The 16,014-nt window shown below is 42.1% G+C and overlaps 1 pseudogene; it reads right to left on the bottom strand.

Moving 5' to 3' along the window:
* Window positions 1-4,539: 4,539 nt before the first annotated feature.
* The window catches only part of LOC141540964 (limbin-like), a 153,191-nt pseudogene continuing 141,716 nt past the window's right edge, over window positions 4,540-16,014 (bottom strand).

Genomic DNA, 16,014 nt, shown 5'->3' with positions numbered 1-16,014 from the left:
GTCTAATTTCTACCTCCTTTATCATACAAGAACCTCTTAAAAATCTTTCATTTAGCCACAAATTACTCATATCTTTTATTTTAAGAACATTGATCTTAATGTTTCACTTCCTGTAGTCATATAGTAACGTATAGATAAATTTTTAGAAAACAGTCTCAAAATTAAAGCACTAACAGTTAAAGTTTATAGATATTCTTTTTCATAGCTTTTTATTTACAAGATATATGCACGAATAATTTTTCCACATTGACCCTTGCAAAACCTTCTGTTCCAACTTTTCTCTTTCTTCCTTCCCTTCTCCTCCCCCCCCCATTAGGATCCTTACTAGGTGCTAAGTGGGTACTTAACAATTCTCTAGCTCAGAGTTCACACCTTTAGTTCATGGCAGGTAGACCAATACATGTTAAATATGTTAAAAGATGTTAAATACAATATGTTACATTTCCATAGTTATTTTGCTGCACAAGAAAAACCAGACTTAGACATAAGGTAAAAATAACCTGAGAAGGAAATCCAAAATGCAGGTGGACAAAAATAGGGATATTGGGAATTCTACGTAGTGGTTCATAGTCATCTCCCAGAGTTCTTTCGCTGGGTGGAGCTGGTTCAGTTCATCACTGCTTTATTGGAACTGATTTGGTTCATCTCATTGTTGGAGAGGGCCACGTCCATCAGAATTGATCATCATATAGTATTGTTGTTGAAGTGTGTAATGACCTTCTGGTCCTGCTCATTTCACTCAGCATCAGTTCATGTTTGTAGATATTCTTAAGACAATACCATCCTATCTTTACTTTTCTACAACTCGGTCCATGAAGAACTGAAGATCAACTTATGATTTTTCTTTGTTTTATGAGTTATGGCCAAAGAATTTAATGCCTATGACTTGTTGATGGTGAGTTTCTCAGCATTTAGAGAGGCTGAGACCTGGACATCAGGTTGAATCTATACGGTCTCCTCCTAAAACTTGAAGCCTTAATGGAAGTGGTCGAGCCAGCCAAGCTTATATCTTAAGAGTATATGGGGGCAGCTAGGTTGCACAGAGGATAGATTTCCAGACCTATGGGTAGGTCAAACTAAATTCAAATCAAGCCTCAGATACTTACTAGCTGTGTGAGCCTGGACAAGACATTTAACTTCTGCCTGCCTCGTTTCTTCAACCATAAAGTGGGGATAATTATAGCATGCGTCATTTATTGAGGATGAGGATCAAATAAAATGATTTGCTTATTGTTTCCTCCCTCCCTCCCTTCTTTCTTTCTCCCTTCTTCCCTCCTTCCTTGAAGATATGAAATAATATTACTTTGCAGAATTTGGGGGAATCGTAACTCTGAACAACTCCACAGTCATATTTTAAAAACTGGAGAACTCGATGACCATGAGCTCTACTCTTGAGCTTAAGCATCTCTCTCCACATCATCATTGGCAAGATTCCTTCCTATTTCCGCCTGGATGCCCCTGATTAGGGCAAACTTGGCACTTGCCTAAGTGGATCATTCCACTTGATGGATGGCTTGAATTGTCAGCAAGTTAGGGCTTTTCTAAAGCACAAATGTCCTCTGCTCAGTCTCTTGTGGTAGCGGGTACTGGGAAGGAACAAGTGCAAGACGGTTATTCAGCTGATCTCGGTTGTGTTCCCAGCTTTGTCACTTCCTGACTGGCCACAGCCAAGTCGCTCCATGTTTCTGTCTCATCATCCTCATCCGTCAAATGAGAGTTTGCTGAGGTTTTTTCTAGCACTAAGTTTGATTCTTATTCTCTCTAATGCTTATTAAAATACATTTAATCCTTCAATAAGATCCACATATGGGGAAATAATTGTCTCCCCCACACACACACATCTTCACGTTTCTGAGCTAAGCATCCATATCTCCTCTACTGGATTCTCAAGACGCAGTCTCAAACTCCCATGGAAAGCTTCCATTTCCCTCACACTCAGGCTTTTGATATTGTTTCTAGAAAAGTACATAATGGCTTATATAATGACAAGCCCCATTTCCCCTTTGTTGAAAGGTTTTATAGAGTGACAACTTCATGGAGTCGATGATGATGCAGGTTGAATCACTGGACGCAGAGGATCTGTTCCTGAAGTGACTTCTCCATGGCCACACATGCAGTAAGCAGCTGAGGTAAGATTTGCAACCCAAACTCCCTACTCAGATATTTTCTGCCCTGTTCTCTTGGGTGCCTCTTCCTATGCTGCGTGGGCCAGTCCGGGAAACTATTATTTCCATTGGAAAGTGGATTTCAAATTCTAAACACTGACTTACAAGAACAAACTTTTGGAACACAACCAGTTCATAAATTGGTGACTCATCTGTTTTGCAAATGGTTCAACGGTGATGGGAATGGGGACCATTCGTCCTTATTAAGTTTTTATAACCAACCCAGAGAAATTCAAATACTCTCATTTAGCCAAGTAGAAACTGTAATATATATGCAAAGTTAGAATTCACAGCTGGATATTTGCATTATTGTGCCAAGACATCTTGAAAATGTGAAGGCTCTTATTTCATGCTGGAGAAATGGCCTTTCAATCAGTCAGCATTCTGAGTGCAAAAGAGCTGTCCTTCTCATGGGGGTCCCGGGGGGTAATGCTGTAGAGGTACCAGAGGTCCTCTAGTGATAATGAATAACTTCCAATAGGAGACAACATGGATTAGCATTCACTACATCAGCGAGAGCAAAGCAGGTAGGGAAGAAGACCCCAGAAAGGGAGGAGACCAGCTAGAAGCAATTCTGCCAGGGTTTCTCTATTTGTCTCTATTTTTACTAGTGTCTGGAAGGCCGAAAGTTTTGTTTGCTGCAACTCCAAAGCTGCCAGTGTTGTCATCTCATTGATACTGCTGCCAACCTAGGTCTCTCTGGCCTCCAGAAGCTTCCAGTTTCACTACATTTCTCTTGTTGGACTACATATATGCTCTTTTTTTCCTTTAATCATTTGATTAGATACAGGATTTTTCAAAACTACTTTGTTAGTATTTGAGGATACAAAAACAACCAAGCATAGAGAGCATAGAATTATAGAGTAGCAACACCTGGAAATTTAAACTTGATAGCTCCCATGTAGCCATAAAACTTAGCAAACTTCTGGAATAACTGGCACCCTCCCTGTAGACCCAAAGGACCTGCTGTGTAGTCTCTTTTTCTTAACTTGATCTCAACTGGGATTTCTTAATGTAAATGATCCTGGGACTCAGTGAAATGTTCTCCCTGCCTTGAAATAGCATCCTATGTATTGTGTTAAGCATAGGAAGAAGAAAAAAAAAAAAAACCTCAAGAAATAGGAGGAAGAAAGGGAGAATTTTTAAGTTTCTAGGCTTTTTTTTTTTTTTCTTTAATTAATAATTTTTTATTATATATATATATTTTATAATATTATCCCTTGTATTATTTTTTCCAAATTATCCCCCCCTCCCTCTATTCCCTCCCCCCGATGACAGGCAATCCCATACATTTTACATGTGTTACAATATAGTCTAGATACAATACATGTGTGTGAATATCATTTTCTTGTTGCACAATAAACTTTAGATTCCAAAGGTACATGCAACCTGGGTAGACAGATATTAGTGCTAACAATTTACATTCACTTCCCAGTGTTTCTTCTCTGGGTGCCGCTACCTCTGTCCATCATTGATCAGCTGGAAGTGAGTTGGCTCTTCTTTATGTTGAAGATTTCCACTTCCATCAGAATACATCCTCATACAGTATCATTGTTGAAGTGTACAGTGATCTTCTGGTTCTGCTCGTTTCACTCAGCATCAGTTGATGTAAGTCTCTCCAGGCCTCTCTGTATTCCTCCTGCTGCTCATTTCTTACAGAGCAATAATATTCCATAACCTTCATATACCATAATTTACCCATCCATTCTCCAACTGATGGACATCCATTCATCTTCCAGCTTCTAGCTACTACAAAAAGAGCTGCCACAAACATTTTGGCACATACAGGTCCCTTTCCCCTCTTTAGTATTTCCTTGAGATATAAGCCCAGTAGTAGCGCTGCTGGGTCAAAGGGTATGCACAGTTTGATAACTTTTTGGGCATAGTTCCAGATTGCTCCGTCTCACATGAGGAACACACACTCATAACCCAAAGAGAATGAATCTGCACCCAAGGTGAGAGTAGAAACATTTTTCCATAGCTTTTTTCAAAATGAAATTTATTTTAAAATGGTCCATATTTACACAAAATAGAATATACAATAAACATGGGGACAATGATTTACTTTAGCAAACATAGAGCAATTGGGTTTTTTTTCTCAATGTGTAAAAGCTGACCTGGTTAAATGTCAGGGAAAATTGATAAAGGATCTTGAATCTATTGATTGAGGCACAGAATTGCACATGCTGTTGTCCTGGCTTTATAACCTGCCCTAGAGTTGCCTTCCCAGAAAGCAAGCATTTCCTCTCAGACTCATTCCAATTGGACAAAGATTCAAACAGAAAATGGGCCAATGGATGTGTGGGGGTCATATTTGCATCTTATAACCAGGATATACAAAAAATTCACATGTTTGCATACTTTTTTTTGGCTTTTAGTGGTCAGTGTTCTGCTTTTCAGTGGAAGGATAGAGTCTCCTGCCTTCTTTACTGCCAGGTATCGAGGTAACCAATGAGGCCTTTTTGGAGTTCAGAAAGTTCTTCTTTCTCTTTGATGGGGGGGGCACACAGGGAGATGGCAGGCTCTTCGGAATTTCGAAATATGAAGAGCTTCTCCCCTGTGCTTAGTAAGTCTCTCTTTTCTGCCCCTGCAATGTGGACTTCAGAAATCTGCCCAACATAATCTGCTGAAAGTTTTGGCAAACTTCCTCTTTGGAACAATGCTACCCTCTCCAAGAAGGGAAGATGTGTCGTCTTTAACATCCTAAAAGAAGGAGAATATGGAGTTAGAATCTTGAGAATAACATCCTGGGGAATGGAATGACCTTGACTTGTATATTGTCAGAGAGATGATTCCATCCAGGTGCAGAAACTCTCTCCTTTGATTCAGATTAGGATTCTGTTCTAACCCAGCTTCCTAGAGAGCTGTCCAGGCTACTGAGCAGTCTGATGGTTCTCTGTATAGCACGTGTCAGATGTAGGACTGGAACACAGATCCTTTCCTACTCTAAGGCCATATTCTCAGTCTACCTCGAAGCAATGCCTTGTTGTAGATGGGATGGATTAGACTAAAATAGAATAGAAACTAAAAAGAGCAGCTCAAATCCTGGCTTTTATGGGAAGCCTTTCCTAGTCTCCCCCTTCCTACCCCTCCCAAGGACCTTTTACATAGACGTGTTCTAGATGTAAAATATAGTAGCTCAATGGCTCAGTGGATAGAGTTCTGGACAGGGAGTCAGACAACTTGTTCTAATTTAAGCTCAGACAATCATTAGGATAATAGTTGTGTGACCCTGGGAAAGACACTTTACTTCAGTTTGTCTTAGTTTCCTCATCCGTAAAATAAGGATAATAATAGTACTTACCTTGTAAGTGTGTGTAGGGACCAATTGAGATACCATTGGTAAAAATGCTGCCCAGACTTAAAAGTGCTGTGTAAATGCTAGTTCTATCATCACCATCGCCCCCACCCACATCCCCACTGTAATGTTCAAGTTACTACACTAGGTATTAAGGATAGAAAGATGAACTAAGGAAGTCCCTTCTTTCTTTCTTTTCTTTTTTTTTAAATTTTTTTTATTAATTTTTATAATTATAACATTTTCTTTGACAGTACATATGCATAGGTAATTTTTTTTTTTTACAACATTATCCCTTGCACTCTCTTCTGTTCTGAGTTTTTCCCTTCCTTCCCTCCACCCCCTCCCCTAGATGGCGGGCATTCCCATACATATTAAATATGTTATAGTATATCCTAGGTACAATATATGTGCAGAACCGAATTTTGTTGTTGTTGTTGCAAAGGAAGAATTATATTCAGAAGGTAAAAATAATCTGGGAAGAAAAACAAACAAACAAACAAAAAAAATGCTCACAGTTTACACTCGTTTCCCAGTGTTCCTTTTCTGGGTGTAGCTGGTTCTGTCCATCATTGATCCATTGGAATTGGATTAGCTCTTCTCTATGTGAAGATATCCACTTCCATCAGAATACATCCTCATACAGAATCATTGTTGACGTGTATAATGATCTCCTAGTTCTGTTCGTTTCACTCAGCATCAGTTGATGTAAGTCTCTCCAGGCCTCTCTGTATTCCTCCTGCTGGTCATTTCTTACAGAACAGTAATATTTCATAACCTTCATATACCATAATTTACCCAACCATTCTCCAATTGAGGGACATCCATTCATCTTCCAGTTTCTAGCTGCTACGAAAAGAGCTGCCACAAACATTTTGGCACATACAGGTCCCTTTCCGCTCTTTAGTATTTCTTTGGGATATAAGCCCAGTAGTAATACTGCTGGGTCAAAGGGTATGCACAGTTTGATAACTTTTTGGGCATAGTTCCAGATTGCTCTCCAGAATGGTTGGATTCTTTCACAACTCCACCAACAATGTATCAGTGTCCCAGTTTTCCCACATCCCCTCCAACATTCATCATTGTTTGTTCCTGTCATCTTAGCCAATCTGACAGGGGTGTAGTGGTATCTTAGAGTCGTCTTATTTTGTATTTCTCTGATCAGTAGTGATTTGGAACACTCTTTCATATGAGTGGAAATAGTTTCAATTTCATCATCTGAGAATTGTCTGTTCATATCTTTTGACCGAAGTCCCTTCTTTCAATGAGTCTGCAATCTAATGGAGAAATCATGTATGTCCACATGGAATTATGTAGGAGTGTCTGATAAGGGAAATGCCCACATTAAATGTCCAGAAGGATTTTTAGGTGGAGATTTTTAGGAGAAATTTTCAGCTGAGGAGTGGGGCACAGAGATGACCTCATGGAGGAGGTCCCTGTGCTAATACAAGGCAATACAGGGCAACCCCAAAGGAGGCTAAGGAGAAAATGGCGGGTAGGGGGAGGCATGGAGCCGAGAGATGGACAGTAGAACAAGAGCCCTCTGGTCAGGGCTGCTCTGTGGATGTCTGCTAGCCATTCCTTGCTTTAAGCAATAAATAACCATAATGTCAGTTGAGAGAACTAAAACAGCACGCAATAAAGTGATGATCTTGTTTCCTTTACTTGGGAAGGAAAAAGTGTTTGTCAAATCTGGCTTTTATTGCTTATTCTTTTAGGGTACAAACAACATCCACTCTTGGGATAATGAAGGAATAAATGGAGAACAAATATTAACGTTTAATCAACTGTACTTGCTCACAAGCTATGTTGAAATGGCTTTGAGAAGGGAGAAATTCAGGCATTTCCTTTGCATGGTGGGAATGGACCAGTTTGGATTTTTAAAAATCAAATTAGAAAATTTCTGGTCACCAAGTCACCTTTGTAAGCCTGAGGGAGAGGGGACAAAGAACTTCATGTGGAAGGTGCTGTTTGAACTGAGCCTTGAGTGAAGCTAATGGTCCTAAGACAGAGATGAGATGGGATCATGGGAACCCTATCAGTGTAAGGCCAGAGAGGAGAAGCCAAGGGTCAGATGAGTGAGAAGAGGGCTGCTATGGCAGGTTGAAGGGTTTCAGGTGTCAAATGGAGGAGCTCATGGCTGGCCCTGACTCCCAGGGAAGCACGGGAATTTAAGGAGTAAAGAAATGACAAGTGTCTGAGGTAAGTCATGTGGACATTTATGGTGGAGGATGGATTGGAGAAGGGAGTGGGGAGGTAGGGAGACAAGTTGGGAGGCTAGTAAGAAGCAAGGAGATCTTGGTGGAGATGGTTAAGCAGGCAGAGGGAAGCGTGGGAAACTCGGACATCTCCGAAGGTGGCCACCGCCTGCCTATGTGTGAGAGATCCTAAGTAAGACAGCAGAGCAGTTACCCATCTGCATTTGTGGAGGGAGCTTCTTCCCGGGTTGTTTCCGCTGCTGATAAAATCCCAAATTGGGACGTCTCGTAACAATCCTCTTCCCCCTCTCCCCTTCCATCATTTCTTCATGAATTAATGTTTTTTGAACATGGAGACCGTTCTAAAGCCACTAACATTCCCGTCTCAATACTTCATCACGAGACCCGCCCTTAGATTCTTTGCCAGAATTCCGATGCTGAAATCACTGATGCTGAGCATTCCCTGCCCCTCTCAATAGACATGTTGTGAGGGGGAATGGGGAGGGGGGGGCTGTGAAACTGGATGGAGAAAATGGTACCTTTACTTTCCCTGGCTTCTAAGTGAAGTGGAGTGCTTCTTTCCATTGGAAATTTTGAAGTCTATTCCCAAAAGGGGGTCCACAGATTTCATCAGTCAGTCAAAGGCTACCACAACACAAAAAAATTAAGAACCTCTCTTCTAAATCAAGCCTGGCACCCCAAACCTCTGCAAGGAATGCAGGTGATGGGCAGCTGTATACATTAGTCCCCCTTTGGAAAATTCTGAAAGCCATAATCACCTCTCTTTCTTCTGCTGAGCCGCAACTATCTCTTCTGATCCTGTGCTGACCAGATCTCCTCTTAGTTTGATCTCTAAAGCTTCCCAGAGCTCTTGGTGCCTCCTACAAGCAAAAAAGGAGAGCGTACTGTCTTTTGGGCTAAGAGCATTTTCAGATGAAAAATAATGAGTCATTAGTTGAAAGAGGAAACCTAAGAGCTCAATCTGCCTCTGAGCTCCCCTGAATTCAGACGCACACACAGAGATGAGCCCTTCTATTCCTTATCTCTCCAAATTTCTTCTCGAGATGTCTGCTTGGCAAAGAAAGAACTGGGGGGCTGATGTGCTTGGTTACAAGAGAACTTAGAGACCTGCTGGGCCGATCTCTTTTCACAGATGGGCAAAGGAAGGACTCTAAAGGTTCAGGGGCATATTCCCACAGGTAGTAAACTGGGAATATTCTTTTTTATTTTTTTTTAATTAATTTTTCCAAATTATCCCCTCCCTCCCTCCACTCCCTCCCCCCGATGGCAGGCAATCCCATACATTTTACATGTGTTACAATATAACCTAGATACAATATATGTGTGTAAATACCATTTTCTTGTTGCACATTAAGTATTAGCTTCCAAAGGTATAAGTAACCTGGGTAGATAGACAGTAGTGCTAACAATTTACATTCACTTCCCAGTGTTTCTTCTCTGGGTCTAGTTATTTCTGTCCATCATTGATCAACTGGAAGTGAGTTGGATCTTCTTTATGTTGAAGATTTCCACTTCCATCAGAATACATCCTCATACAGTATCATTGTTGAAATGTATAGTGATCTTCTGGTTCTGCTCATTTCACTCAGCATCAGTTGATGTCAGTCTCTCCAGGCCTCTCTGTATTCCTCCTGCTGGTCATTTCTTACAGAGCAATAATATTCCATAACCTTCATATACCACAATTTACCCAACCATTCTCCAACTGATGGACATCCATTCATCTTCCAGTTTCTAGCTACAACAAAAAGAGCTGCCACAAACATTTTGGCACATACAGGTCCCTTTCCACTCTTTAGTATTTCTTTGGGATATAATCCCAATAACAGCAATGCTGGGTCAAAGGGTATGCACAGTTTGACAACTTTTTGGGCATAGTTCCAAATTGCTCTCCAGAATGGCTGGATTCTTTCACAACTCCACCAACAATGTATCAGTGTCCCAAACTGGGAATATTCAAATTTTGCCTTGGGTGTTTTGATTAGAGATCCAGCACAATGACCCCTGAGCTATGTTTCTGGTGGAGGAGGCCTGAGCCAAAGGCTCTGTATCCTTTCCAGGATGGTAATTCTACCATAGTGGTTTCAGAAAATTAATAAAAAAAGATTAGGGTGAGCCCTAAAGGACCAGAAGGATCAATGACAATTACAGAAGTAATCTTATAAAACCGAGAGCAGTATTGATTGCCAAGTAAAGCTCACTAGATTATTATCCTTCAACACCTGGATCTGAGTGAACCAAGCACACACATAAGAACCCATCCAAGCCTTTTCATGTTATGGGACCCGAGGCTGGATGACCCACTGCTGTCCCAAAGGATGCCTTCTCTAGGACAGGGACGGTGTGCGGAAATGGTCCCTTGTCCTAATGGAGCTTGCAGCCTCCTGTCATACAGAACAAGTGCACTAGACTTCCTCTGAGTTGATAAGTATAGGGCTTCACATGGCCAACCGCCTCCTTCACACATGTCCCTTTGCCTTTTCTATTGTTTTTTGACCCAAAGATCACCAGTGATCGGCAATGTTCTGCTCTCCATTTGTACCCAGTAAGGAAATTTAGCTCAATTGGTAACAAAACTTGAAAATTGAAGCTGAACAATTCATTCCAATGTGCATTAAATGGAGTTAGGAAGTGGAGCAGAAAGGCCATGGACCTTGGAGCCTGGGGGAGGGGGGGCAGTAGAGTAGAGCGCATCGATGATCTGGGGGGCAGATCATGACTCTGCTCATGGGGAACTCAAGGAAATTCACTTCATTTCTGTAGGCCTCATTTCCCCCTCTGTAAAAAGGGAGAGATGAGACTTGTTCAATCACATATGACTCTATGACCTCCTTTTAGTTTTAGTTTTAGGTTTTTGCTTTTGTCTTTTTTTGTAAAGGTATTGTTGGCCATTTCCTTCTCCAGCTCATTTTAGGGATGAGGAAATTGAGGCAAACATGATTTAGTGACTTGCCAGGGTCATTCAGTAAGTATCTGATAAGAACAGATTTTTTTTTTAATTTTATTTTTTATTAATTTTTATAATTATAACATTTTCTTTGACAGTACATATGCATAGGTAATTTTTTTTTTTTACAACATTATCCCTTGTACTCCCTTCTGTTCCGAGTTTTTCCCCTCCTTCCCTCCACCCCCTCCCCTAGATGGCAGGCATTCCCATACATATTAAATATCTTATAGTATATTCTAGATACAATATATATGTGCAGAACCGAATTTTGTTGTTGTTGTTGTTGTTGTTGCAAAGGAAGGATTGTATTTGGAAGGTAAAAATAATCTGGGAAGAGAAACAAAACAAACAAACAAACAAAAACAATGCTCACAGTTTACACTCATTTCCCAGTGTTCCTTTTCTGGATGTAGCTGATTCTGTCCATCATTGATCAATTGGAATTGGATTAGCTCTTCTCTATGTTGAAGAGATCCACTTCCATCAGAATACATCCTCATACAGTATCATTGTTGAAGTGTACAGCGATCTTCTGGTTCTGCTCGTTTCACTCAGCATCAGTTGATGTAAGTCTCTCCAAGCCTCTCTGTATTTCTCCTGTTGGTCATTTCTTACAGAGTAATAATATTCCATAATATAAAGACAGATTTGAACTTGGGAACAATCACCTTCCAGGCCCAAGACTCTCTCTACCACTGGGCTGCCCAAGATTGTAGATGTCGGTCAAGGTGCTGAGATTCTGGCTTTCACTTTTATTTTCTGAAAAGTGATGAGGGTTTGGGGCAAGCCTAGATGGCCATCACTCAGGTACCTTCTGCCTTTCCCATCTGATAAGTGTTTAGAAAGAGGTCTAAAGGAGTACACCTCCAAACACCAGGGGAGAGGGACCTAAAGAAGCACCTCCAAATGCCCAGGGAGAGGGACCTAAGGAAAGACCTACAAGCACCCAGGGAGAGGGACTTAAGGAAGCACCTCCAGGGAGAAGGATCCTAAAAAGGCACTTCCAAACACTCAGGGAAGGGGACCCTAAAGAAGTGCCTCCAAACACCCAGGGAAAAGGACCTTAAAAAGGGCAATTCCAAACGCCAGGGAGAGGGACCCTAAAGGAGCATGTCTCCAAATCCCCAGGGAGAAGGACCCTAAAAAAAAGGGTATCTCCAAACACTCAGGGGGGAAGGACCCTAAAAGAGTGGACCTCCAAACGCCAGGGAGAGGGACCTTAAAAAGGGCACCTCCTAACACCCAGGGAGAAGGACCCTGACTTCCTTAAAGTAGCAGAGTGCGTTCAGGTCCCCGTTGCCGGACATCCTCCCCGAGCTCACCTCTCCAGGGCACCGTCGGCAGGCGCTCCCTTGAGCTCACACTCGAGATTGTTGGCGTACTTGTCGCTGGCCACGTCGAGAACTGAGAGGAGCTGTTAGGATTACTAAGTGAGAACTGAGGTTTTCTGGACAATTACAAGGTGAGAACTCAGGTTGACTTGATAGAGGGGGCAAGCTCATTGGCTGGGGTGGTTCTTCCCAGAAGCCCTTGCATTATCCCACGCCCATTCTCTGGGAGGATAAAAAGAGACAGCAGTGGGCGCAGAGAGCAGATCGGCCTGGAGAAGGATAAGAGCTGGAGGAGATTCAGAGCCAGGATTCAAGAAGGAAGACTCTGAATTGCATCAGGCTTGACGGGGCTCTCTGCAGGAAGGGAAGTCACTTCTTTGGACAAGAGTTAACAGCAACTGCCTGGAGACAACGGTTCACTACAGGAAGAAGAATCTGTTGGAGAGATTTGAGTTGACACAGCAGATCTCCTTCCAGAGAGCGATCAGCAGCTTCTGGAGACAACAGCTCGTTACAATTGGCGTCCACACGTGGGGCAAGGACTTTTGCTTATCCTGACAAGAGGAGCTAGACCAGACCTTTGCAATTTGGCGCCCGAACAGGGACAGACACAGTCCTGATTCCAGTGGAAAAGCTTCCAATCTAGATCTCAGTCTCTCTGACCCAGAACCGTGAGTAACGAGGAAACTTTGTTAAAGATTAAGTGAGCGTGCTAATAGATAAACAAGGAACTTAACTTGTTAAGGGCTAAACGAGGAATCTCTTATAGTGAAATGGGGCAAACACCTTCTGTTCAAGGAAAATGTTTAGAGAGCATCATCAAGGTTATGAAAAGCCAAGGATTGATTATAATTTTAGAGGAGATTACTGAACTTTTAAGAACTGTGAAGGTTATATGTCCTTCTTTTTCTCTGGAAGAAGAATTGGATCCAGATGAATGGGAATTAGTAGGAAAGCAATTAGGTGAACACTACAATTCCAGGCCAAACTCAATTTCCAAAGATACAATTCATATATACAATGTAATCCAATTGGCTTTAAACAATGTTATTCTAAAGGAAGAGATGAAGGAGCAAAATGGGGAAGTGTCAACTAAACTAGGTGAAAAGGATGAATCAGATAACAATGAAGTTAAGTACAATTCTGAGCAACAGCAACAGGAGCACCTCCCATCTCCTCCCTCAATTAACCCTTCAGGGGTGGAGCAAGAAGGAGGAGAGGAAGAGGCAGACACACAAACAGAATTGTCTGTGAAGCAGCCTAAGCCTATGACAAGATTAGAAAAAGCATTGGTTAAAGCTAAAAGAGAAGGACAGGATATAAGTGATTTTATACATGCATATCCTGTGATTGAAAATACTGACTCTGTAGGTAAAAAAAGGAGAAGATATGCACCTTTAGATTTGAATAAAATTAACGATTTGAAAAAAGGTTGTACCCTTTATGGGGCTACATCAGCTTATGTCAAAATGTTACTAGATGGTTTGTCTTATGAAGTCCTAACCCCAAATGATTGGAAATCCATAGCAAGGATATGCCTGGAACCTGGAGAAAATTTATTATGGCTTGCGGAATTTCATGAATTATGTAAAATTCAAGTCAGATGCAATTTGGAAATAGGAGTTAACACACAATTCACTTTTGAGCACTTAGCTGGTGAAGGTCAGTATGGAGAGAATTCGGAACAGATTAATTATACCATGACAATATATGAACAAATTGCTAAGGCTGCAATAAAAGCTTGGGGTGTCCTTCCTGGACAGAAAGATCGTGGAGAGGCTTTCACTAAAATACAGCAAGGTCCCAATGAACCTTTTGCAGATTTTGTGGGACGTTTGCAAACTGCTGTCAAAAGAACTATTGGAGAAAATTCAGCTACAGAAATAATGACAAGACATCTGGCTAAGGAAAATGCCAATGAGATTTGCAAAAGAATTATATGGGGATTAGACAAAGATGCTCCTTTAGAGGAGATCATAAGACGCTGTGCTACAGTGGGAACAAATGCTTTTTACACCCGGACAATGATGAATGTGGAAAGGCAGGGTCCCTCCTGGCAAGGGACTTCTAGAGAAACTCGGCGATGTTTTCAATGTGGAAAAATTGGACATCTAAGAGCTCAGTGTAGGTATGGAGATACAGTGAGAAGACAGGGTGAGAGAAGACCTAAAACCCCATGTCCAAAATGCAACAGAGGACTCCATTGGGCATCAGAGTGTAGAATAATTCAGGGAAATGGGATGAGGGGCCCAGGTCCAGGGCCCCAGGCAAAAAAGACTTGGGGCATGATGGCAGCTGATGTTACACCCAAAGAACCTTTAGAAGGCCAGGACTCTGATTTGATCAACCAGCAGAAAAGCAATCACATGGCAGAACGGGATTACCTGATAAGTGAGCCAAAAGGCAATCAGATTGCAAAAATGGATTACACTTGGGGAGAATACAGGCCTTTTAAACCAACAGGGCTGTGTCCAGTGCAAACAATTCCAATGTAATTGCCAGATGGTGAGAAGAGATTTAGAAAGTGGTAAATAGAAGGTAATTAGATAGGTTAACTGCCTGGGAGAGAGGGTTTGCTTGTATTTCTTCAGCAGGAGAAGGAATCAGATGGGTACCAACGAGTCATATTCGCCTTGTCCATCAGAGAGAGACAGAAAAAGAGGCCTCAAAATAAAGGAAAAGATCTAAGAAACATCTGACACTGAAAGAGCATGGATAATAAGAAGACTGTTAAAGAACTTTAAAAACCAGCAGGAATCATTGGACTTTCTCACACAAGATGAGACTAATGGACAATGGACTTATGGACATTTATAAATTTTCAATTTATGATTATGTTATATACTTCTAGCATGTGTTACGTTACTATGTTACTATGTGCTTATGTAATTTATGTAATTATCTGTAATACTTCCCATATTGATGGATTTATGTTTCAAGGTCATTTATGTAATTATCTGTAATACTTCCCATATTGATGGATTTATGTTTCAAGGTCATGACTGTCCTATGTTCTAAATCAAAAGAAAGGGGGAGATGTTAGGATTACTAAGTGAGAACTGAGGTTTTCTGGACAATTACAAGGTGAGAACTCAGGTTGACTTGATAGAGGGGGCAAGCTCATTGGCTGGGGTGGTTCTTCCCAGAAGCCCTTGCATTATCCCACGCCCATTCTCTGGGAGGATAAAAAGAGACAGCAGTGGGCGCAGAGAGCAGATCGGCCTGGAGAAGGATAAGAGCTGGAGGAGATTCAGAGCCAGGATTCAAGAAGGAAGACTCTGAATTGCATCAGGCTTGACGGGGCTCTCTGCAGGAAGGGAAGTCACTTCTTTGGACAAGAGTTAACAGCAACTGCCTGGAGACAACGGTTCACTACAGGAAGAAGAATCTGTTGGAGAGATTTGAGTTGACACAGCAGATCTCCTTCCAGAGAGCGATCAGCAGCTTCTGGAGACAACAGCTCGTTACAAGGAGCTATCTCTGGGAGCTCCAAAGCAGCGTCAGGCTCAGCAGCCTGGGCAGTGTCCCCACCCTCGCCATGGGCAGCTTGCTTAAGTGAGACGCCAGGAGCAGCTCCTGATGGGGGAGAGGCAGAGGTCAAAGGCAGGTCTGAACCTTCTGGGGAGCGGGATGTCCCTTTTCTCAGCCTAAATGTTCTCCTCAGTGACAGAAGGGCTGGCAGTTCAGCTCATCTGTCTCAATCTGTTGGTCCGGGCTGCCCCCTCAGTCTCCCCTCTCTCCCCTCCCTCTGCCCCTTGGGGAATCTATCTTCTGGGATGCCTTGAAACTCAAGAGAGAATAGGGGTGAGAGAACTTTGGCAAGAGTACAAGGCAGGATGCTGTCAAAGGGGCTACCGGCCCACTGGGAAGGGAAAAGCCTGGGCTGCTGGGAAGAGCCCTGAGAGAGGAGCCCACAGCTCTGTCCCCTTTCTGCCCTCACATCTCTGGGACCTCCCACAAGCCTCTTCTCCCATCTGCAAAATGCTCCAGCTAGTCCCAAAGTCTGAGGTTTTTCAGCTCCGATGTTCTAGGGCTTTCTCTTTGTCGTGGG

Source organism: Sminthopsis crassicaudata, chromosome 4 (assembly GCF_048593235.1).
Source record: "Sminthopsis crassicaudata isolate SCR6 chromosome 4, ASM4859323v1, whole genome shotgun sequence".
Taxonomy (NCBI): domain Eukaryota; kingdom Metazoa; phylum Chordata; class Mammalia; order Dasyuromorphia; family Dasyuridae; genus Sminthopsis; species Sminthopsis crassicaudata.
The sequence above is the reverse complement of the archived record's forward strand: the minus strand, read 5'-3'. Positions and strand labels throughout refer to the sequence as shown.